We start from the raw sequence: 25911 nt of genomic DNA, 5'->3' as shown, positions 1-25911 counted from the left end.
CTGTGAAGGAATTCTTCCTGATGTCCAACCTGAGCCTCCCCTGGCACAGCTGGAGGCTCTTGTCCTATTCCTGCTTATCACAGAATGGTTTGGGTTGAAAGGACCTTAAAAACCACCCAGTGCCACCCCTGCCATGGCAGGGACACCTCCCACTGTCCCAGGAGCTCCCAATGTCCAGCCTGGCCTTGGGCACTGCCAGGGATCCAGGGGCAGCCCCAGCTGCTCTGGCAATTCCATCCCAGCCCCTGCCCACCCTGCCAGGGAACAATTCCAAGATCCAATCTAAACCTACTCTCTTTCAGTTTGTAGCCATTCCCCCTTCTCCTGTCAGTCCAGTTCCTCGTGCATTGTCCCTCTCCAGCTTCCCTGTAGCCCCTTCAGGCACTGGAAGCTGCTCTGAGGTCTCCACACAACCTTCTCCTCCCCAGCCTGAACAGTCCCAACTTTCTCAGCAAGAAAGGGATTCAAAACTGGGGGGAAAGAGGGGCCTGAGGTGCAATGAGGCACATTGGAAGTACAGCTAAAAAATGTGTGAGAGAATGCAAGCTCAGCCTGCTGTGCTGAACTGATGGCAGGCTGTGCTTGGCTGCAGGGCCGTTCACTGAGGGGTGATTATTGCACAGAATCTGTGTGTAGGAATCCAGAAATGGAGAGACATTTCTCTGTTTGTCCTGTTCTCCAAAAAAGGTATTAATCCTATTTGTCACTGACAGAAAAGCTTCCAAATATCCCTGGGTAAACCAGGATTTATAAAAAATTAAGTAAAAAGTAGTAGAATGTTTAGTATGTCACTGAAATGAAAAATACAGATTTTAAAGTGTTTAATACATGGAATAAAGATGGAGGAAAAAAAGTGTAGTTCTTAGATCTCCTTCTTCCTTCTTCTCCATGATTCTGCAGTTTTTAAGGGCAAAGAGTGATTGGTTGAAAGTTAGTTGCAGTTTTAGTTACTTAAGTAAGTATAAAAAACTCATTTGTTAATATATAAAAACAATACACATGTCTATTGTTAATAAAGTAAAAATAGATATAAAAATAAAGCAACTGCGTGGTTCAGGGCCATTTTATGCCATCAGAACCAAAGTGATTATAGTGATTTAAACTTGTGCAGAAAGTCTAGAAAAACCTGCCAAGTTTTGTGCTAACATCCTAATAAACACAAGAAGCAAGATCCTAACGAGCTTTAAAGTTTTCTTCCTAACCCAGAGAACTGAAATAAACAGAATTCCCTGTGAGGGAGTATTCGGGAAAAACTCAGCTCAAAAGAGACTGAGAAACCCAAGTGCAAGAAGTGCAGCAGAATCAAAAAGAGAAGAAGTTTCACTGTGTTCTGTCACCTGCACAGGGAAAAGTGTTGCTGTGTGCTCAGTGTGCGAGTTTATTAAATGAATAAAGAGATGGAACGCAAAGGTTTGGATTCACACGCTCGGTGCGTTGTTATGTGCAGCAACACGCAGGAACCCAGCAGTGAGATGCCCAGTGATAAGAGAATGAAGAAGGCCCAGGTTTTGTGGCTTTTGGGAATTGTGGAAGCGAGGTTGGGAGCGGTTTTCTCCAGGGTGATTGTCCTTTCTCACGCACAGAACAAACCTCTGTGGTGCCTGCACGCAAGTCAGGCACAGGAGAGTTCTCTGAGGGGTGACACTGGAGTAAAAGGGGGCTTTGCAATCAAAAAAAAAAAACCTCTAAAAGAACCAAATCAGCTCATTACAGGAAAGGGAGGGGAAGTACTAACCCAAGATCCTTGCTCTGCAAAGGGACATACAAAAGAATGGCTCAGTCTGTTATACTGGTAGGTAAAACAATAATAAATAAACTGCATGCTTACACTCCTTTTCCCTTCTCTCCACACCAATGCCCTGACCCTCATCAGAGCCTTCAAAGCAATAAATATCTTTTCTGACATACAGATGGCACTTGTGCCCTCGTTAGGGAGTAAAATTGCTGAACTGCAATATGGGAGCATAGGTTGGGGGTGTTTGGGCAGGAGTGGGTTCTTCTTGGGGCTGTGTGTGTCTTTAAAAGTAAAGAACTGCTGCTTTATTGCCCTCCTGTGAAGTCCATGCTGATGCAAATAGATTTTTGCTGAAGAGACTGGAATCAGTGACAAAGCACCATTTTAAAGACACACACAACACACACACACAATATTTAATATTGCATAATCAAAGAGAAAAATTGGAAACTTTGTCCTGAAGGCAAATGCACCTATTTCTCATTCACTCTCCTCCCTTTTTCACTATTTTTTTTCCCATGAAATACATGCAAATCCCAACATGCACTAAGTTTTCCTCCAGGCATGATATACTTGTGTGGTTATTTAAGAAGTGAGTTGAATAGAGATATGAGGTTTTCCCAGCAGAAAGAGCTTGTTAAAAAAAAGAGTGCTCTGTTTACTGCTGTTGTTTTAAAGTTATGCACTCACCCCTGAGAGCATTTGTAGGTAGTAAAGGGGATAGCTGTCATTCTAATTATGAAAAACACACATTTCCTTCTTAATTTGCTTTGTCTTCTCACAGTACAGCCACTGTTTCTGAGTCTGCCTACTTGGAAAGGTGTCTAGAAATTAAGTTGTAAGTGATTTATCAAAATGAAGAGTGGTTTAAGGAGTAATTCAAGTAGAGCGAGAACTTGCTGTTATCAATTAATGCTTGAAAGAAATCACAAATTCTGGTTGCACAGGACATTTGTGAGTCTGGAAGCAGCAAATCAACGTGTGTGGTCTGCAAATCCTTCCAGAATCCTTCCAGCTCTCCACTGCCTTTCAAGGTGTTTGGGGTGAAGGATATTGGGAATGGTGGGGTTGAGCCTGAACTAACAGAAATACAAACAGAAGGATTAGAGGGTGGGTGGGGTGTGGAGAGGAGGGAGGAGGGTTGTGGGAGGTTCGGGTGGGATGGGAGACAAGGAAAGGGGATGTGGGAGGTTCAAATAAAATATAAAAACCAGGAAGGGGGTGTGAGAGGTTCAGGTGGGATGTGGAGAGAAGGAAGGGGGATGTGGGTGGTCAGGGGGGATGTACAGACAAGAGGATGCTGTGCCATTATGGACAGGAGGATTTCAAAGGCTCTCCCACAGTTTTCCCTCTGGTGGTTTTTGCCTCCAGTCGCTGGGATACTGTGGATACTGGTGTTGGTCAATTAGAATAATTATAACTTGAGATATTTTGTTCCAGTGGTATTAATACCATGGCTGGAATGGCTTTAATAAAGTTACTTGACCACAGATTATTTAATGTCCAGCACAAACACTACTCTTCCTGCCTTTCCCTCTGTCTTTAGGGATGCCAGGAGTTCCAAGCTTGGCTGTAGAAGTTTGGATCAAAGTGTCACAACGTGAGGAGGGTCCCACTTGGAATACCAGCCCATCATTTCTCTGGGAAGCTTTGCAGTATTTCACTTTCTGCTAGGGGAACACTTCCAGAGGGGTATTTTTAGTAGCTGGAAGTACAAAGAGTACAAGGCCAGTGGTGTGGGTGGTGCCTGTTGAACACCGTGGAGTTGGCACAGCGATTCCTGCACGTTTTCCCGCTTTCCCACTCAGTTTTTTCAGCCCTGAATTATGTCAGCACCCACGTTTTTTAATCAGTGGGATCAGCACGAGCATCAGGGAAGACACAGTCAGGCTTTTACACTGGTGCTTGAGGCTACTGGGCAGAGTTTGTCTTCCAGATCTGTATGAGAAAGTGAAGAGCCTCCTCCCAGCTGCTTGTTGCCATCCTCCTCCCGAAGTCTGCCGCTGACTGAGATCCATCAGCTGATCTGCTCCGAGGCTCCTCAAACCCTAAAAACTAATCCAGGCTGCTGAGAGAGAATAAAGCAAGCCAGGGAGTGGCTCTCAGAGCAGCTGATCTGGCAGATCTTTTGAGCTCCTCACACAGGGAAGAGGAAGGAGGTGGGAAGCCATGGAGAATGGGCCAGGAGAATTTTTTTTAATGAAGTTTGTTGTTGGATCTGTTCAGGGTAACAAAAAGCCAGTGGAACTGTTCCTCACTGGTTTACATTCCTGTGGCTTCCTTTATACAAACATGCATCCAGCTGAGCAGAAAACCGATTTCTCTCTCTATCATTCCTCCCCCAAAACCAGCTTTCAGCTGAAAATCCCTCTTTTTTATTTTCTTTCAATTTTCTCATCAATTCATCAGCTGTGCCAATTCCAGAGCTGCATCCTGAGAAATGCAAGAGAACGGAAGCAGCCCTGTTCAGTGGGATCCCACGCTGGTGTCAGTGACTGGAATTGCACTCCTGGTCATGGTTGCTTTGGCTTTCTGTGTGAAAAGAGGTTTTACAGCTCTGCCGTGGAGTTAAATTGTAAGAAAGGGACTCTCAGCATGGGATGGTGATCATAGTACTCTTACTGTGTGGTTGCAATAAAAATGTTACAACTTGTGGCTTCTGGCAAGGTGTAAATGTTTGCAAAATATGGCCTTAGATACTTAAAATAAGGTGAACAGTAATTAAAAAAAAAACAAACAAAAAAGCAACAACAGCAACAAAAACCAACCAAAAAAAAAAAAATTCATGTCATTGAGGAGACTGTAATCTTGACTACTTGTATTTTTACAAGAGATATTCCCAGAAATGTGATATAACTAAAACCTTCAGTGGCCCCAGGAAGCAAATTTAAGAGCACTGGGTTGATGCTGCCATGTGTGAAAAGAATGCTGCTTTGTAGGGAAGTGCATGGAGGCATTTTGCAATCCCACTGGGGAACACTTGCAGGAGCAGCAGGTCACTCCTATCTCACCTTTCACACAGATCCTGTGCGAGAATATTCCGGGGCTAGAAGGGAATCCTGATTTCAGTTTACCTGGGAAATAAATAACACTGACTCCAGTTTACCTTGAAAATAACACTTACTTCAGTTTACCTGCACCTGAGCTTTGGTAAGCCCCACCTGCATGAAGCCCTTCAACAAGGTCTTATACCTGTTTTATTTCTTCCTTCATTCCTGGATTATTATTTTTCCTTATCCTGGATTTTTGTTTGTATTGATAACTATTACTAATATGGAAAGAGAGTGAGGAGGTGATGTCATGAGAACATCTGTTTAGTTTTTCTTTTCCAAGAGCAGGACCTTGCAGATTTTAACAAATTGTTTTTCATGGCAGAGTTTTCTTCCCTTTCAGGGATAAGTTTTAAGTTTAAATTAGGATTTGTATGAATCTTTCCAGGAAAAGGGAAACTTTTATTGTTTCTATGGTGTTTTCCTTAGTACACTGCTGTTATCATGATGGCTATTGTGCTTTACAGTTTTTAAATAGCATTAAATGTACTCAAAAAGAAAACAAAAAAAAAAATCCAATTCTGCAGAAAATTACAGGCAGACTCTGTGGATGTAATAGCAATAATATACCAGACTTTTTAATATAGCTGGTTTGGCTCTTGTGTATCCTGCTCTTTATTCTTAACACTGTAATCAAGTGTAATTACAGGTGTAGACATTTTAATTAAAGGTGAATGAGTTTTAATTAAAGGTGAAAAAAGTAGAATTGGACCAACATTAACAATGTCTCTGTGACCTAAGCCAAAGAGTGTCACAGTATATATGTAAGAAAATCCTGATTTTTACAAAATTCTCCTATTGAATCTATGAGGTGCCTTTGTGCAGGAAGTTGTGCTTTAAGGTACAAAGCACTCAGGTGTTGCTGCATTTGTGGGACAGTGGGATATCTGTTTGCCACTGAGATTTGCAAGTTTTATTTGGTGCATTATCACTAGATAGCAATTAGCAGTTTCTCTGCTAAGGCTGCTCACGGACTATGAAGTTACTACAGGGGAGTTTGCTGGCAGAATTGTGATGTGAATGCTTGATATTGGCATTTTCTTTTCCTCTCCTAACTTCAGGATTCTTTGGATTTGGCTCACAATGGGGAGTTTTTTTGCTCAGTCTTACCCCTGAACAACGTGTCCTACTATCTCTGTGACATGAGATTGTCACCGTAGCAAAGACAAAAATGAAAACCACCTGCCCCATATAGAGATTAAATCTTTCCTGGATGCTTTGAATTTCCAGGGGATTGCAAGTCTGACAGAGCATTTATCTTTAGTATTCTTCTATGCTATTATTATTCTTCATTTGATTTTACTACTAACTCTGTGTGTTGTTCACAGTCTCTTTGAGCCCAAACTGCAAAAAATTGATCCAGTTTGTTTTGGAGCATGAGACTAATTTAACAGGTTATATCCATTTTTAAATGTGTTCCAGAATAGCTTCTTTTGAACAGCTAAAGCACTTACATTCCTAACACACAGGCATCAGAAGTACACACAGAACTTTTCGTTTCAATAACTCGAGGAGAAAAATACAGAAAAATACAGAACAGATCAGCCACAGAGGGTGTGGAGCTCCCTCCCTGGGGATATTCCAGATTTGTCTGGACAAAATCCTGTGCCCTGTGCTCTGGGAGGGCCCTGCTGGGACGTGGGACCAGATGAGCCACCGTGGTCCCTCCCAAGCTGACCCACTCCGTGATATTTGCATAACATTTGTGACCTTGAATTCCAGTTTCTCTTTCTTGGGACCAAAGTGATCTTTTTTGACAAAGATACAACTTTCCTGTGTTTTAGAAGCATATGTGAAAACCTTTAATTCACCCAGTTCAATGAATAGCTTGTAGTCTGTAGCCAGATCTAGAGTGTTTTTTGTTGGTCTGGAATAAAGGGTAACAAAATCTGATGTTTCCTTGGTTAGTTGGAAATGGTTGGAATTTTTTCTTTGCTCAAAGAGAAATCAGACATTTGCACCAAGCTGTTCATCTAAGTTTGATGTTGAAACATTGCCAAGATTAGTTTCAATTAAAAATGGTTTGTACCTTGACCACTTTTTAATGTCCTGTGCTAAATAAAATCATTTATCTGTTCTGTGTCATTTTTGTACCAAGGCAAGAGCAGTTGCTGTATTTTTATTAACAATGCTAACATAAATACTGATGCCTATATGATTTTTTTTCCTGCATCTACAATATTTTTTTTCATGTTTTATGAGCTTTGCTCTTTCATTTAAGTGATATAACTGAAAAAATAATAGCAAAGAAACAAGTGAATTGAGTTACTGAAAAACTGTGACTCTAATCAATTTTGCAAACCTCATATGGACAAATCTGATGCTGGTTTTGAAATAGTGAATCACTAATCCATACAAAAAATTCATTTTTCAGAAGCCTTTGATAATTTTTTCCTTATGTCTCTCTATGTCTTTGAAAGATTCATTTCTTATCATCCTTAAATCCCATTCTCTATTACCTATGAGTTTTCTATATCAAAGTTTGTGACAATATTAATGACACAAACTATCTTTTTGAGGTTAAGGACAAGCACTAGTGAGGATGAAAATATTTCCACACAAGGTAATGTCAGACCAAAGGGTGGTGTTTTACAAAGATATTTTATTTCTCATGTGTGTCATATTAGAATTAGAATCAGTGTGATACTGGAGTATTTATTATCAGTATTTATTGGAGTAAATATACTGCAGTGATGGAGCAAAGCCACTTCTGTTTTCTGATGGTGCCATGCTTTGTTTTACTAAACTTTGACTTATTTGGTCTATAATAATTTCCTGTTTTCATCTTAACATTTCAGATAGGTTGTCTAAAAATATCCTTTTGACCCTAAATTTAGAGTATCTGTGTTCACATAATGCTCTTTTCATTAATTCTTCCTTAAATGAAATAAGGAATGACATACAAATTCTATTTAAAGAGAGAGGTAGTTCTGTTGTTAAATCAATCTGTGAGAACCTCTACATAAAATTTTTTATTTAGAAGTGGATTACATATGGAGTACCCCACTGTCATCTTTTTAAAGCTGTAAGCCTAAGCAAATAATACAGATCATTATTTGTGATAACTTTTGGACTGTCTGCATAGTTTGGTTACAAACTGTTGTTACAAACAAACTTTATTGTTGTTATGTCTGATATCTTACAGGAATCATTTAATGCAGACCAATCAGTCTTTACTTACACAGATTGGTCTATTTATTTTAAAAATGAAGAAGGTTCAGAAAAAGTTCAAAACCCTCAGAATTTTGCTTGCTGCCTCTGTCACTAAGCACAGTCTTTGCTTGAAAAACATGCTTAAACCCCAGCTAATTGATTTAACATCCCACTTTTTGTATTTTTTGAGTGGGCAGTCTGGGCTGATGGACGAGTCCACAAGCATTCTGCAAACCCCTTTTTTATACATGTTTCTTCAAGTTCCAACTATGTAGTGAATTTTATTAATTAGAAGAATGTTTCCCAACTTAGTAGGCAGGCTCCAGCAGCCCCAGGAGGTGGGGTAGGGCACGCTGTGAAAGAGGAGAACTTTGAGGGCAGGGAAAACTGCTTACCTTTCCCACCCTCCTGCAAATATGTTCCCAGAGTAATGAATATAATTCCCTTTGAAAAATCACCCGTGCAGCTTCCCCTGACACCTGGGGGGGGGGGGGGTTCAGCTGTGGCAGGTTCAGTTTCCCCACAGGTAAATCTTCTGACTCAGGCAACAGCCCCAAAAGCTCTGCTCCTCTCCTGTTTACACACAAAGAATATTTAAGAAAGTTCTGTTGAAACACTCAAAGTTTTGGGGCCAATGAATTAAAATGAGTTTAAGCCCCGTATGGTTGCTCTGACTAAGAGTGAAGTGGTTTTCCTTCTGTCTAGCTCAATATTTTAGTTGACTCACTTTTATGTGCCTCTATGTTTCCATAGGCACAGGACCTTGGATTTCTCAGATCCTGTTTCAAGCCCTTCCAAGGAAATAAGGGAAGCTAATAAGGGAATAAGTTTGCCTCAGGGAGCTGTTGTGAAATACACTGGAGTGTGAATTTAAAATGCAGCAGTTTGCCTGCATTAACTCCTTGTGGGAATGCTCTGTTCTGCACACAGAATGCTCAGCAGCTTGGTTTAATCCACTCTGCTAAGATTAGAATGACTAAAACCAGGTAACCCTAAAACCCAAAACAGGGTTTTTAAAGGTATGTATTTTTCTTTAAACAACCTGAATGATATTTACATTTTAATCAGCTGTTATCACCCTAAGGAGTTTTGCCCAGTTCCCTGGTGTTTGATTTGGTTGAAAACAGTTCCTTGCCCCAAATTCAACTTACAAAGCTGTGCCAGCAGAAGCTGAGGCTCAGATGGTCGGGAACTGAGGGAAGCACTTTGGATTTGGACTGCTGGCAGTGTGCTGCTGAATGGCACCTCTTCACACCACAGAAAATGCAATATACAGCCCACTCTCACTCTCAGGTGTGGGGTTCTGTGGACTGAGGCAGAGGATAATTCAGGTTTAGTCCCCCCCTTGTCACATAAGACTCCTGAGGTGCTGCATCCTGACACCTAATTCAATTTAATCACTGTGCACTTCCCATTTCTGTTGGAATTCCCTGCACTGCCCTCATAAACCTTGAGAAGGAGCAGGGAGGAATGAAGGGAGGGGACAAGGTAAAAATATACAGAGAAATAAACCAACAGAAATGCATGAACAGACACATTCCTGCTCAAAAGAATGAGGAGCATTCACTCAATTAGTCTGGACAGACTTTTCAACCACGAGACAGAAGGTGAGAATTCAGGACCTGGTTTGTGTTGTGGATACTGCAAAATTTTCTGCATTTTTGTAGTTGATGTAATTGTCTCTGTGTTGGGGTGAGTTAATTAAATGTTACTGCAATATTTACTGGTGTCTGTTCGGTTTTTAAAAACACTTAATTCTGTGTTCTTGTCAGTTCATTTTCTGCCAAAACCATCTTGTCTTCTCCATCCTTCTTTGGTTTATGTTACCTTCAGTAACCCTGTGTGGTTTTATGAACATGTTGCTCTTCATGCCTCTGATAAGGAGGAAGAAACTTACAAATTAAAAAAAAAAAGGTTGTTTGTTGTCAAGTGGAAAGGTAGTTTGTAAAAAAAATTAAAACACACTATCTCAAAAAATATTTCACATATAAATGTTTCTTCTAAAATTCACTTAGTGCTCTATGTGCATAGGAATTTGTGAGAGATCTTTGGGTATTTTTTCACCTATCTAAAATAGTTGCAAAACCACTTCTATTTTATGGGCACCATGATTTAAGCAGGATAGTTCCTCTCATCCATGGGCACTTCTCAACTTGGGGTAACTGGGAGTTGAACAGAGTTGGGTTTCCTCATGATTCTGCTTGTGGGTGACAGTGCATAAACCATTCTAGCAGATTTTTGACTTATTTCTACCAGCCAGGATCAGAGGTGTCTCCCTCATAAGAATATTTCATGGTGAGCTTACTCCTCCTCCTGTCCAGCTGATCCTTTCCAATCAAGGGACACACACCTACTGCTGCCCCACTTTTTCTCAACTCTGTGGTAAGAAAGAGCATTTTTAATGCATTCTCTATATTGCAAGCTACCTCTTGTGTTAAAATTACTGTCGTGGCTTCAAAGGTGATGTCCTGCCCGTGGCTGTATTGGAGCCACATTCCATTGAGAGCCTTTCATGGCAGATGCCTGGGCTGTTTGAGTAAGGGCCAAACTATTGGGTTTTATTTGCTGTGCATGCCATTCATCTGCAGAGCTGGGCAGGGTGGGAGCAGAGCCTCTGCAGATGAAAAGCTGAAGGGAAATTGGGCAACCTGTGTGACTCTGCTCCTGGAACAGATCATTCTGTGCTCGCTTCAAACCAATCAGTTTGGCTTTGTTTGGTAAAATGGATCAACAGAGCTCATGTTTGATGGGAATCCTCTTGGTGAAGCCCCAAGATATGTGTCTCTTCAATTTATGGGCTGAAGTTGCTTTTTGGGGTAGCTCTTAATGACAAAGTCCCATCAGTGGATGCAAGGCCACACAATGTGTTCATTTTCCCCCTGGAGATTAGCTGATACATTATTTTTTGTCTGGAGAACTCAATTCACTCCAGTGACCTGAGAGTTAAAATTTCCAGTCCTTAAGAGGAACAAAAATCACACATCACTGGGACCATAACTTTGGAAAATAAAGCCCATTATGCCAGGTGAAAGAATTCCTCTGGCTGTATAGCCTAAATATGGGAATGGGAAAAAGTCAGATGTGGAAGAAAAGGAATATGGTGAGTCTTCAAAGATGTTTAGGAACAGTGAAACCATTTGTTCTCCATGTCTGTGTAAAAAAGATGAGAAGTAATGAGCATCAGTTACAAGAGGGGTGCAAGATCTGCTGTAGGCAAGGTGAGGTTTCAGGATTTCCTGTCCTTTAATAAAGATTTTAGGGTTCTGACCCTTTACTAAGTACATGAATTTGTAGCTCTGTGCCAGGAAATTGCCTGTATTCCATGCACTGGAGTGGATGTGGGCTGTGATCAAGGTTTTATATTCTTGCTCTTCTTGAGAGAACATCCTGATGAAGAGCAGAAATGGACTCACTGTGCACCTACTCGGTTACATGAGCTGGGCAAGTCCTTTTGGGTAAATTAATTTTATGTATTCATTTCTGAGACCTAAAGATATCCAAGGTGTCATTTAGTTTGATTCACTTGATTATTCTTACCATCAAGGATATATTCTTTCCCTGCCTCCTGTTTTTGAATTTGCATTTAGTCCTCTTTGGTTGGGTGCAGGCTATGATTTCACCTTTCTAAAAAGGGAGGTTTCTGCATAGCTGTCACCTTTGTTAGGCAGATGATACTTGTGGCTGCTCCTTGCATGAGATGATAGGATCTTCCTTTACATATGTCTGAAGTTTTCTCCTGAAAGTAGATTTTTAACTCTATTTACAGCTAAACATAAAACCACTTGGGATTGTCCCCTTGTCACAGGTCAGCAGCCAGAGCTTTCTACTTCTGCTGTTAAAACTTGCATTGTGTCCACAGTATCAGAGTTCCTGAGCTCAAGAGATCTGAGGACAGAGCTTTTTAAATGCAAAGATTGTTTGGTGGCTTGCTGATTGCTTGTGGTTAACCACTACGCGAATTTAAATATAAAGAATAGAAAGTGTGAAGTTTTTTTAAAAACAGGCTGGAAGTGGAGTTCTGGAGATGTACAGCTGACATTTATTCACTGCCCCATCATCCTGGTGCTCCAGAGACTATGGAGATATCTATGGAGATATCTATGGAGACATTCCAGAACAGTCTGGACACAACCCTGTGCATGGACATTTGCAGGGTTAAATGTCCTGTGGTGTTTGCAACACTGCTAACAGGATTTCTATTTTATAAATAAGAGGTTTGTGTATTTCTAAAAATATAAGAGTCAGACACAAGCATATGATGGCTTCTTCTGCTTCTGCATTAGAAAGCACAGTCCTCATGTGCAGCTTTTTTTGGTTGGTTGGTTTAGGATGTTTGGGTGTATTTAAAGGAAGGTGTAGGGTTAGCTGTAGGTGTGGGTGAAAGCACTTAAAGAACCCCCACAAAACAAAAGGTTGAAGCATGTCCTGCTTGTGGGGGGATGGTCAACAACACCAGGTATTTTTATCATGCAGAGAATCAAGTTCCAGGAAACAGCAAGGGGTTATGCTCTCATTTCTGTTTATGTTTTTAAGATTATAATTTAATGTGCATGTGAAACTTAATAAATATTTCTACTTGCATAGAAGTCAATTGCATGAGAGCAGGGTTTGCTCCAGGAAGGTTGTTGTGTTCATGAAATTCACAGAAAATTCACAGAAATTCTCTTTCCTTTGTGTGTTTGGTGAGTATTTTCTTCACCAGAACACTCCCTACCTCCACCAACTGTGTATTAAAAGTGCTGTGCTTTCCTGCAAGCTAAAAAGGGAGGGACAGGTGGTGTTTTTGTTCTGGTTTTAAGTGTTTGGAATATATTTAGGATTTGTGGATGTTTTGGTGATGGGAAGTGTGTGCATTGACAGAAGATCTCAAATTTGAAACTGTTGTTTTTTTGACCGGGTTATTATTCTGTTTAGGATATTTACTTACTGGTAAACAATCCTCTTCATTTAGCCTAAGCTAAATTTGTAGTGAAAAAGAATACTGAAACATGTCTCAATGCTATATTAACAAAACCGGCAGCTAAATTAATAATAAGTTATTAATTAATAAAACTTTCAAAAGTTATTTGTATTGCCACTAAATAGTTCTGGTTTAAATTAAGAAAAAATATTTGCTGCTGGGAAACATTCTGCCAATGAAAGGCTGCTACGAGATCACCTGATGTAACATGGTTAGAGCTTCTTAAAATAAAACATCCTTTTCTCAAGGTTAGATAAACTGCAGGTCAGATAAACAACAGAGCTACAAGAATTGTTATATCAGCTAAGAAAATTGATTTATGAACCTAGGTCAACTGAGTTACAAATGCTGGAAAAGTAAGGACTGTCTGTGCCTCTCAGGCATGAAAATTCCATTCTTTGTGCCTTCAAACCAAAAAGGTTCAAGGGGCTTTTCTCTTTAGCAGCAGCTCCGGTGCAGATGTTTATTCTCCTCTCGCACCTCTGTTTATTTGCTTTCAGAGCCAGGGCTGGGTGAAAGCCCAAGGCGTGTTCCAGCTCACCTTGCAGCACATCACACAGCCCAGTCCTTCCCTGACCTAACCACAACCTCCCTCGGGTCCCCAGAGATTCCCACAGGTCAGCGATGACTTGCTGGGAAAGAATCCTGCTGCATGCGAGCAGGAGGAAACCTGGGATATTGCTGTGGGACACCCAGGAAATGCAGGGAGCAGGGTGGGAATGGGAATATTCCAGCCATGCAGCCAGAGCTGGGAACACTCAGGTTGTATAAACACACAAATAGCTCTGTGCAGACTTGCTCACCCCGGGTAGATTCTGTTTTCCAGTTGCATTCTTAAGGAAACACGTTTTTTCACTGGCTGCGACTCCACACATTGATGCTTAGGCACTCTGCCTTTCATTAGATTAGACTCATGGTGCTTTTGGGAAGAGATTGGAAATAAATCCAGATTGAGATTTTTATTTTTGTTTTATTAACTAATGAAGCTGGTTAAATATGCTGTTTGGTTTGGATTTGTTTTGTTGGGTTTTTTTTGGTTTGTTTTTTTTTAGTTAAAGTGCAACATATTAAGGTAGATCTGATATATTAAATAAAGCACATGGCTAACTGAACTATTTGTTTCTGGGTACTCTGGCTGTGATTAAACCTTTGTGAATTGTGCAATGTGCCTGGCTGTCCTTATCCCCTGATAATTCTGCCTATGTTCTGCTTCCTCAGGCAGGGAAAATCTCAGTGTGGCTGGAATAGGAGCAAGGCTGATGTGAACCTGTGTCATCTCCCAGTAAGTGAACTTGGCTGAGGGAGCTGGGAGGCATCCCAGGGTCCCAGCTACTCAGGCACAGCCTAAATCCATTCAGATATTGAAGCCAGTTACGTCCCTGGGTCATGATTCAGCTTTCTTTAGCAATTCTGGCAGCACACACGTCTGCATGTTGGTGCAGAGCGCCAGTGCAGACATGACATTCCAATATTCCTACCCCAGTGTATTGCATAACAGCTTGCTGATAAATATTGAAATTCTCTTTTAAAGAGCTTGCTTACCTATAAGGAATTATTCTGAAATAAGCTGTGATGTGAATGCAAATGTTGCAGATATTCTGAAAGCGCTCCCTACGTGGACATATTTACATGGCAGACAACTAAGTAAACTTGGTTACTCCCATTCCTGTTCAATTCACTGACACAGTTTTGCAGATTAAGTTATTCCAGACAGGCTTTTCACACGAAGCTATTTATGTTAGGAAGAAAAGCAAAACAAAATTCCTGGTCTGAGGCAAACTATGAGGAAAAATCCCTGTGCAGGGAGTGATTCCGGAATATTGCAATGCATTACATTTATTTTTGAGACGACATGACTGTTTTTTTCTCTGGTTTAATGACCAGCAGTGGGCTGGTTATTAAACAGTGCAAGGTTTCAAATTCCTATAAAACCCAGCCTTTGTCCAAACTCAAGCATTCTTCACAGGACTCTCCCTACGGCGTTCACCACGCCGCTGATTCATACGCACAAAGCAGAGTTTGTTCAGGGTAAATCCCTCCAGCCCTGCCTGCCCATCTGCCAGAGGCTGTCACAAATCCAGAGTCACAGAATCCCATATCTGAGCAAGCCCTGTGCCTCCAGAAAAGAAATCCCACTGAATTTCCTGGAGGAGGACGCTCCTCCTGCTGCCCTCATGACAGTGGCAATACCTCAAACACTTAAAGCAGATTTGACACTGCTTGTCCCTCAGAAGGCCTCCAGACAACATCCACCTTTTAAAAACCCTCCAAAAGTGCCAAAGGTGAAACAATAATCATCCTTTTTGTCAGGGCCTAGAGGGTGAAACATGATCCTACCATCTATTTTTTGGAAGTAACCTGAAATGCTGTAAATCAACCATTATTCCACTGCATTTCATTTTGATCTCATTCCTTCTCTGTATATTTTATTCCCAAGTGCATTATAATATGCTAATTCTAAACTGACATTTTCTTTTCTTTTTGGTCATGTAGAAGATAAAATCCTGGTGAAGCTGTGCTAACAGAAAGGATGTTTCTGTCTCTATTATCTTTTCTAGTTAACTGTGTTACCTGTAGCCTTTGTGGGTGGTGAGCACAGGCGCCTCCTCACTGAAAGCACACATCCAGTTTTGACACCATAATTCCATTGTCACCTCTGTGACAGCAGGTAAGAAAATCTGAGGCTCCTGGCAAAGCAAGTTGCACATATAAGCGCTGTCAAATTAATTTTTCCTGAGAAGAAGAGAGGCCTAGTCTTTGGGTGCTGGAAATGGGGTAAAATGCACCAATATTTAATTACTTCTGAGTTCACATTGCGTGTGGATAGAAGGAAATAACTGGAATTTCTAAACCAAAGAAGATGATTGGTAATGGACAAGAATTTTCTCTACGTGAACATAATGAAAGGGTGGTAGTTGTGGAAAAATAACCTGGATTTGGGCATGGTGTGGATGTGTGGGAAGAAAGAAGGAATGGAAAAAGAAATTAAGAGCACATCAAAGAGATGTCTGTACTATCCCCTTTCCACAGGTGGAAAAACTGAGGCAGAGAAGCAATTTACACAAATTCCGCTTTCACTTGTCATCGTCAGAGCCAAAAATTTCTACCTCCAAGTCCTAAACATGAACCACAAGGCTTTTCCTCTGTCCTATTATATCTGTTATTTGTTTCACCTTGTTTTCAGTTTTGAGAGCTCCTCTGATCTACATAAACATGTTGAAACACAGAGTGATTCAGGTGCCTACAGCTGTGATGTTGGAGGATGTGGTTTCATTTCATGGACTTCACTGACTTTGAGACAGCACTGCAAGACAGGGTAATAAACAGCAGGATAAAATATATTTCTCTAAATGAATCCAAAGTTTCAAATTTATGTGTATTTGGCTTTGTGTGAATTAATGAAATGTTTTATTTTTTTTCATCAAATCCAGCATTTATTTGCACATATTTCTAGGACTCTTGCAAGTGTTATGAAATACCTGATTCCTCCTTTTGAGTGCTTACTGCAGGTACATGCAGTTGCATTCTCAGAGTCTTGAACTCTGCCCAACCTCCTCCCACCTCTTTTTAATTTTTTTATTTTTTTTTTGAAGGGAAAAAAAAAATCCCACATGGCAATTCTGATCTCAACAGCAAAGTATTTCAGGGATTAAAATCCAACATCACCTTTCTGGATTGTTACTCCATACTTAGAACTAATATGTTACCAGAAAATAGGGGAACTTTTAATCATGTGAGTCTGGTCACACATTAAAATTCAGTTTGGGCTGCTATAATTTATACATGCTTGCTGCCTGTTTCTTCAGCTTCCTGAGCTGTGATCACTCCTGTAAAATGAATATATTTCAGTGGGATCTGTCATCCTGCTCTTGGGGATCTGCAGTAGCAATGGCCAGTGCAGAGAATTTCCACCTTCACTTCCTTTAATCAGGAAGTTCTAACAACAACAAACTGGAAATATTTTAGGAAGCTACTTCAAAATTTCAGCTATTTAGTGTGGTTTTCCCCTTTTCAACAGGGGATTAATTTTTGTCATATATATGTGCAAGCCTTCCATGACTCGAACGGTCTTCCTTTCCAAGAGTAATTCTGAAATATAAATTCTACATCTGTCAAAACATTTCCCCTGGAGTTATTCACTGACCCAACATCTTCAAAAAGCTCATAAACTCAGCAGCCATTCTCATTCCAGGTATGTCACCAGCTGATTCTTGCTCAGGTCATAAAGTATTTTTTCTAAAACATTCTGATTTACAGATCCAGATAATTAAAGTTTGCTGAAGTTTGGTTCTATTTTAGACATTCTGAGTGTTAAACAATTTACTACTCTGCATTAGGTTTTCCATCCTGGTAGTAAAACTTAAGATGGTTAAACCAAGGAAATAAAAAGGATTTTTTGCTTTTATAGCTTTTACAACTGTGAAAATCTTGTCACTGATGCTGTTAGAAGAAATTTTTTAGCCCTGCAAGTTGTATCCACAGAAGAGAGTACAGAAATATATGAATGGCTTCTGCAGTATAAACAAGCTGTTCCTTCCATTTTGGGATGAGAAAATCCAACAGATAAAATATTAATATGAATATCTATCTCCTAATTTCTCTTACATGCTGCACATTTGATAAAAACTACTTAATTGGAGCCCTCCTGCAGGTGTTCCATCACAGAGAGTGTCTTTTGTTTGAGTGTCACATAGTAAACAACAACCTAATTCATCTTTTAATTGCTGACATTATCAGTTTTGGCAATCTAATTAATGTTATTCTAATTTTCAGCTGCAAACACTATGTTTGTAGTTTGTGTTTTCATTATTTTCAATTTTTTTTTTCCCCTTGGACATAAAGATGACAATGAAAGTCACTGGAGTTTGGATGCAGCCAAGGCTTGGGTCAGGATCTCTAGATGGTGACAAATCAGGCTTGACCAAGTCAAAATAATTTTAGCAGTGATGGAATGGAACTGGGCTTGGGAATTCAGATAGATTTCTAAAAAACCAGTCTTTTATTGGATTTTTACTATAAAAAAGATGAGGATTTTTACTCTTTGGAAGAGGTTTGCTTTCTTAAATGAAACAAGTTTTAAAGTTTTCACTTTTATCCTTGACAAATCTCATATAAAACACTGTGTTTTCTCAGCTTCATTAAATTATTCTGATGTCCTTACAGAATATGTTGAAGATCCACTTCCAATAAGTTCATTTATACCTTTTGTGAGAAGAAACTTTGAAGTTTTCTATATTCATATAGCAGACATATGTGTTCATTTATTTATTAAAAACATGTGGGCAGTGGGGAAAATGTTGAGCCAGTGCATGACATGAAGAGTTTGAGTTGGTAAGTAAAACATCCCATTTTTTATTAGCCCACTATGTTATTTATTAGAAATTGCCTAACGGCTTGTGAGATGTATAAAGGAATATAAAAATTTTGGCAGGTTTCTTAGCTTGGTTAGTGGCTTCAAAAATATTTCAGGAGTTATTAGAGAGACTTTCTTGTTACAATGGAAATATTGCAAAGGAATTTATAAGCCCTGTCACAAATATAGTCACAATAAAAGGGGCAGGTGTAAAAATCTCCCCCCATAAATTCCTGCCTGAAAAGCTTTGCAGGCAGCTGAGATCTCCGTGCTCAGGTTTTAATCTCACTCAGAACCCTGGGCTGTAAAATGTTTCAGGAGCACTTGAGCCATCTGTGCAGAGGGGGAAGGCCAGACACGTGTGGGTGTCAGCCTGATTTTAATCTGTGTGAATCAGGGAGGCAGCATTTTTAATTCTGCACATTGCAGGTAGAAGTGACTCACGTTTCTCTGGGCCACAGCTCGGTACCACTATAGCCTCTGGGATTTCCCCTGCTGAATATCAAAGCAACAAGCAGAGAGGTGTCAACCCTTCCCAAAGAAAGAGTCCTTTAGAATGGAAAGTATTTGTCAGCCAGAACACGCAGCCTTTTCCAGGCTTTTCCAGCAGTTTACCTGCAGTCTCTAATCCCATATCCCACATTTTACTCCCCATGCCTGATGGGGAGCTTGCTGCCCTTGGTGCAGGCTGCACTGCAGGTACCAGGGTTCATTTACACCAAGCCCACTCAGGATTCATTCCACTTCACACAGCAGATCCAAACACGGCGTTGTTTGATTTGTGCTTGTGCTGTGGAGCTGAATACGAGCAAGAATACAACCTGCAACTCCAAAATTCCCACCTCGTGCTGTGAGCCTATTAAATACATTAAATACATTATGATTTTGTAAGGCAAAATCAACTGTGGAGTCAGACTGAATGGGACAATAACTTATTCATGGAGAGCAGTTTTTGATTTATTTTTTTTTTTAATAATTGCTCTTGTTTATTCTGTTATTGCTTAGTTACCTGGCTTATTTCATTGTTATTTACAGAGCTTGCATTCAAGGCGTTTGCAAAGATAAGAGTTACTTTATTTTATCTTTTTTTTTTTGTCAGTAATCTATTTTAGAATTTCCACCTTTGTATTAGTTTGTATATGGAGGTTTTACTAACACCCGTGTTTCTAGTAGACAACAGTAGTTAGCAACGACGAATTTCAGGGATTTTTCAGCATTTTTACAAATTTTTGGTTAATATTTTGAATAATCTTATATTCAAATATTAATAATCTTTTGTTAAGATTTTAATAATCTTTTGCCAAGATTATTAGCACCCCAAGATGCTGATGTGAATACACAAAATAAAATACCCATTTGAAAGCATTTGAGTGAAAAGACATGGCTTTTGACAAAGCAATGACGAATTTCAGAGGTTTTTCAGCATTTTTCGAAATTTTTTGTTAATATTTTTAATGATCTTATGATCAAATGTTAATAATCTTTTGTTATGATTTTAATAATCTTTTGCCAAGATTATTAGCACCCCAAGATGCTGATGTGAATACACAAAATAAAATACCCATTTGAAAGCACTTTGGTGAAAAGACATGGCTTTTGACAAAGCAATGATGAATTTCAGGGTGTTTTTTCAAATTTTTGGTTAATATTTTTAATAATCTTATATTCAAATGTTAATAATAGTTTGTTAATATTTTAATAATATTTTGTTAATATTTTAATAATCTTTTGCCAAGATTATTAGCACCCCAAGATGCTGATGTGAATGCACAAAACAAAATACCCATTTGAAAGCATTTTGGTGAAAAGCTTTTTTTTCCCTCCCTGATTTTGATACCAAATTTTAATTTTTTTTTTTTTTTTTTGACTGAAACGGCAGTGTGGGGATCTATTTGGGTTTGAGAAGCAGAGTTTTGCTTGGGTTTAGTTTTGGGAATGGTTCTGGGGTGGATTTCCCCGCAGCAGCGCTGTCCCATAGAGGAGCGCAGTGGGTGCCTGCGGACCCCGAACGCACACGGGGTTTGTGCCTGGCAAATCTCCTTGTCCAGCACCTCTCCCCATCCCAGGACAAGGCGGCTCCGACACCAACAAGGCGTCGTTTGCCGGGATTTGTGGGATCCAGCCTGAAAAACAGCTCCGTGTGCGCCGCGGGGATGAGGCGGCCGTGAGTCAGCGGGGCCGGTTCTGGTGGAGCCGGAGCATCAGATAAGGGATGGAAAAGCTGCGAGGTGTCTGCCCGGGGCTCTGGCACAGCATTTGGGTCCTGCAGCTCAGCCCTGGGCTCTGTGCGGGCAGCAGCAGCTCACCCTGCTGCCAAAGAGCCCCTGCTGGCCCTGCCCGCAGAGGTGATGCCCTGCAGCGCAGCCGGCAGCAGGGAAAAACAGCGTGCCCCAAAATGTACCTGGGAAATGTACCAGAGAAATGTACCTGAGAAATGTACCTGAGAAATGTGTACCAGAGAAATGTACCAGAGAAATGTACCTGAGAAATATACCTGAGAAATGTGTACCAGAGAAATGCACCTGAGAAATGTGTATCAGAGAAATGTACCTGAGAAATGTGCCCCAAAAATGTACCTGGGAAATGTGCCTGAAAAATGTGCCTGAAAAATGTGTACCAGAGAAATGTACCTGAGATTTGTGTACCTGAAAAGTGTACCCGAAAAATGTGCCCGAAAATGTACCTGAGAAATGTGCCCAAAAAATGTACCTGGGAAATGTGCCTGAAAAATGTGCCTGAAAAATGTGTACCAGAGAAATGTACCTGAGAAATGTATCAGAGAAATGTACCTGAGAAATGTGCCCAAAAATGTACCTGAGAAATGTGTACCAGAGAAATGTACCTGAGAAATGTGCCTGAAAAATGTGCCTGAAAAATGTGTACCAGAGAAATGTACCTGAGAAATGTACCTGAGAAATGTGTACCAGAGAAATGTACCTGAGAAATGTGTACCAGAGAAATGTACCTGAGAAATGTGCCCAAAAAATGTACCTGGGAAATGTGCCTGAAAAATGTGCCTGAAAAATGTGTACCAGAGAAATGTACCTGAGAAATGTGTATCAGAGAAAGGTACCTGAGAAATGTGCCCGAAAATGTACCTGGGAAATGTGTACCAGAGAAATGTACCTGAGAAATGTACCCAAAAAATGTACTCAAAAAATGTACCTGAGAAATGTACCTGAAAAATGCACCCCAAAAAAGTCCTCAAAAAATATGTACCTGAAAAATGTACTCAAAAAATGTGTACAAGAGAAATGTACCTGAGAAATGTACCCGAAAATATACTCAAAAAATATGTACCCGAAAAAAAGGTGTACCTGAAAAATGTGTGCCTGAAAAATGTACCTGAAAAATGTGTGCCTGAAAAATGTACCTGAAAAATGTGTACCTGAAAAATTTACTCAAAAAATGTGTACCCGAAAAATGTACCTGAACAATGTGTATCAGAGAAATGTACCCCAAAAATGTACCTGAAAAATGTGTACCTGAAAAATGTACCTGAGAAATGTATCTGAAAAATGTACCCGAAAAATGTACCTGAGAAATGTGTACCCAAAAAAGGTACCTGAAAAATGTACCCAAAAAATGTGTATCTGAAAAATGTACCCAAGACACAAAAAAAGTACCTGAAAAATGTACCCTAAAAGTGTGTACCCAAAAAATGTACCTGAAAAAGGTACCTGAAAAATGTACCCAAGAAATTACCCAAAAAATGTACCCAAAAAAATGTACCCAGAAAATGTACCTGAGAAAGGTGTACCTGAAAAATGTACCCAAAAACATACCCAAAAAACATCCCTGAGAAATGTACCCAAGAAACGTATCCAAAAAATGTACCCGAAAAACGAGCGCGGCTGCCAAGAAGCAAAGCAAGACTGAGCTGGAGGAAATCAAGCAGAACTCATTATCTGTCCTCAGAGGTTTAAGAATTAAAATTTAAAACTAGCCATTCTTCTCTCGAATAGCGTACAAACAACTGCGTTAGTCATTTGCTGCTAATGCAAAAATTAATAATATTTATTTTTTTTATTACTATTTTTTCCCATTGCGCAGACTCTCCATCATTAACAGAACTGATAACAAGGTGCATGTAAAATTTGGGTTGTTTAATACTTCTCAATTAGGCTCGTGAATGCAGGGCTTTTTTATTATCCTTGCAGAGGAAGAATGCTAGCAAAGATAGTTCAGCAGTTTCTAGGAAAGCAGTGGAGAAAAACCACAGTATTTTTTCTCTGGGAAAAAAGAGTCTCAAAGCTGGATCACTAAGCAGTGCTATTATTTTGCACAGGCTTTAAAGTTTGGTGTCTGGGAGAGGAGTGGTTGCCCTGATATGGCTTTTAGTATATAATTCCATTAAATAAGAGCTGTTAAAAGCAATCTGCAAAGCCTGCCTAAAGCCCCAAACCAGTAATTTTCTCACTAGATTGCATCAAATGCAGAGTTTGTTCTGTTTTTGTCTACAGCAAGGAGCTTTTGTGATCTCCAGCAAATGATGATGTGCCTCAATTCTCCTCCTCTAAAGAGTTCTCATCTCTACAAGGAAGCCACGAGGTTTTTATTAACCTGTGTTCTCATTTGTTCAGCTATTACGAGCACTAAAACCACCCTGCTGAAGGCCCAAGTGTGGTCCTCAACCTGCCTTTTAATTCTGGCTTAACTTTTGTGCATTCAAATCAATTTATAAAGGAACTGACTCTTGGGGTATTGAGCAGGCAGAGCTGCCTTCACCTTCAGCTCTGCACTCACAAAAATCCACACACGTGCCCAGAGCAGTCCAGCCCCACTGTGTCATTGACTTCAGTGGGACTATCTGCACCTTGCTTTTTTAAAAAATTTCCCCAGTAGAAGCTGGTTTCAGGATTCCCCCTGTCTTCCCACGGCTCATTTCCATCTCCACACCAGGGTTTGCCAGGGTGCTTTAGGCGAGATCAGCAGGGAGCTGCAGCATCCTCTCCAAGGTGCAGCCGTGCCCCTTTCATCACCTCCACACGGAGGCAGGTTCCTCCAGCCCACTCTTGCCTTGCTGTTGACATCAAGGAGCACCTGGTAAGCCAGGCCAGCTTTCTGATCTGGCTGCAAACTAACCAAGGGAGTTTTTTTGAAGTGAGATCACTGAGCTGATTCAGTTACTGTTCAACCACGTGAGTGCAAATGCAGCCCTGTGAACAGGAGCACAAGAAGGGGATGGCAGCCTCCTTCAGAGCTTTGGGTTGGCTTAACCCAGCTGCACTATTGCACCATCTGTGTAGGAAAAAACCCAACGTAGCTAAATATTTGCAGAGTGGACAAATAGATGGATTTTTGTTTAATAGTTTTGCAAACTAGTGCTGTTTTATATCAACTTTAAAGCTATTACCTAGTTGCCAGATGCTGTCTGTTCACAGAATTTAAAAGCAAAATATTTTAGCTCTAACATACAGGACAAAGGGGCCCTGTGACCTGCTGAAGCACCAGGTTGAGTTCACTCATGCCAAGCAACCCTTGAGAAGCATTTCATTCTAAAACAGCCAAGCTGAAGCACTGGATTGGATCCTGTTCTCTGAAAGGACTGGGAAATGTTGCAAGACAGTGAAGCAGAGTAAGAAGAGAGGTTCCCTGTGGTGCCCCTGCTAACATACACACAGGAGGGAAGGAATTACATGAGACTAGTTACCTTGCCACAGAAGGATAAATTTTGGTTTATTTTGGTATAAAAAAATATAAAGGTTGGTTGCACAAGATTTGTTCTCAAGAAACCTAGTACTGACTGTTGTATGTCAGCCTGGCCAACTGTTAGGATGCTTTTAATTATTAATTAATTAATTAATCAATCTGTTTATTTATTCATTCATTATTATTCAGTGACCTGACTGCTCTGGAATTCCCTTGCTGGTTTCTTTTTCCACCTCTTGAAGACAAGCTCTTCTGGTGTCCTTTTCCAGCCTTCTAAATTTCATCAAGAAAAAGCTCAGAGCACAGGAAGCCAGTCCTCTAAGCGCCTTAAATGTGAATTTTATTTAGTCCTAGCCCTTTTGAAAGCATGTAAATAATTGAAATTCCCTCAGATGAGCACTTACTCCTTTCTTGCTTGGTGTTTGTTGAATTAATTCTCAAATCACCATGGAGGCAGAAGGTGCACAATTCACTTTTTGGTTAAACTTAACTGCCAGCTAAATGCAAGCTGAATTTTGTCTTGCTTAACTTTCACCATCTTCCCAGTGAAACAGGGGTTTGAGTGACAATGTATCATTAGAGGAATAAAGTTGTGAGCTCTTCCAGAAATGTTCAGCGCCCTGGTTCTCCAAATCCCTTCATTTTAAGCAGAGCTCCTTGAGAGCAGGACACACTCTCCAGGCTGATCCACTGAGAGCTGAATCCCAAGTAAAAGCAAGGAGCAGCTCAGGATGATCCAGGAGACAGAGGCCAGGTAGAAGTGTATTGCTGAGCCACAGAGGTGACCCATGGGCTTGTCTCTACACACAGCTATTTCTTATTTCTGATTTATTTCTACAAAGATGTTCTCATTCAGAGTAAGCCGTTGTTTAGTTTAATCCGGAGTAAATTAAGCAGGAAGAAATCCATGTGGAATAAAGCCTTGAGAACAGGTTTCATGTCCTGTGCCTTTTGAAGGTAATTAAATGTCTCTGTAGATTCTTTTTGAAATGGAGCTTTGCAAAGAACTGCTATTACCCTGGCTTTAAAACACATTGTCCTCTATCTATTGCCCGACCTGCCAGATTAAATGACACACACTGGCTGCCTAGAACAATCACCTCGAGTCTGATACTCAGTGTAACAAACAAAGGCCAGCTTTATTAACCTTCAGACCTGCGATAGGGGTGAAGGTTGTGATGCAGGTCAGAACAGCCTCTTCACCAGTCCTGTTACACACCAAACGCTGCAGGCTCTTTAACTCCAACTGCAGCATCTCAGTAACAGGGTGAGGCCCCACATCCCTTGGTCTGAGCCACGGCTGGATGTGAGCCCAGGGGTGCCCAGGGGGTCAAGAAGGCCAGTGGCACCTGGCCTGTGTCAGGAATGGTGTGACCAGCAGGGCAGAGATTGTCCCTCTGTGCCAGGCACGGCTGCGGCCACTCCTCCAATCCTGTGTCCAGTTTTGGGCTCCTAAATTCAAGAAAGACATTGAGGTGTGTCCAGGGCAGAGCAAAGGAGATGGTGAAGAATCCAGAGTCAGTCCAGTGAAGGGTGGCTGAGGGAGCTGAGGGGGTTTAGTCTGGACAAAAGGAGGCTCAAGGGGAACCTTCTCTCTCTTTACAATTCCCTGACAGGAGGGGGCAGCCAGGGAAGGTCCGGCTCTGCTCCTAGGGAACGAGGGGCAGGATGACAGGCCACAGCCTCAAGCTGCACCAGGGGAGGTTTAGCTTGGAATCAGGAAGAATTTCTACCCTGAAAGGGTGGTCAGGCATTAGGACAACAACCCAGGGAGGAGCTGGAGCCCCCATCCCTGGAGGTGCTTAAGAAACTGGATATGGCACTTGGTGCTATGGTTTAGTTGACAAGGTGGAGATTGGCCAGAGGTTGGACTTGATGATCTTGGATGTTTTTTCCGAACAAAACAATTCTGGGAGTCCTGTGGTCTTTGCAATTAGATCCACAAAAGGATCCAGGCACTGAAATCTCATCAAAGCTTCTAATCCCACGGGCAACTAAAACCCAGAGA

At 40.7% G+C, this 25911-nt stretch overlaps 1 pseudogene; it reads left to right on the top strand.

Annotated features, from left to right (window-relative positions):
* Positions 1–3283: 3283 nt before the first annotated feature.
* Positions 3284–17805, top strand: LOC148184767 (histone H4 transcription factor-like; annotated as a pseudogene).
* The last annotated feature ends 8106 nt before the right edge of the window (positions 17806–25911 follow it).

Source organism: Pseudopodoces humilis, chromosome 2 (assembly GCF_049639895.1).
Source record: "Pseudopodoces humilis isolate 2021_Gansu_Grassland_sample_001 chromosome 2, ASM4963989v1, whole genome shotgun sequence".
Taxonomy (NCBI): Eukaryota; Metazoa; Chordata; class Aves; order Passeriformes; family Paridae; genus Pseudopodoces; species Pseudopodoces humilis.
The sequence above is the reverse complement of the archived record's forward strand: the minus strand, read 5'-3'. Positions and strand labels throughout refer to the sequence as shown.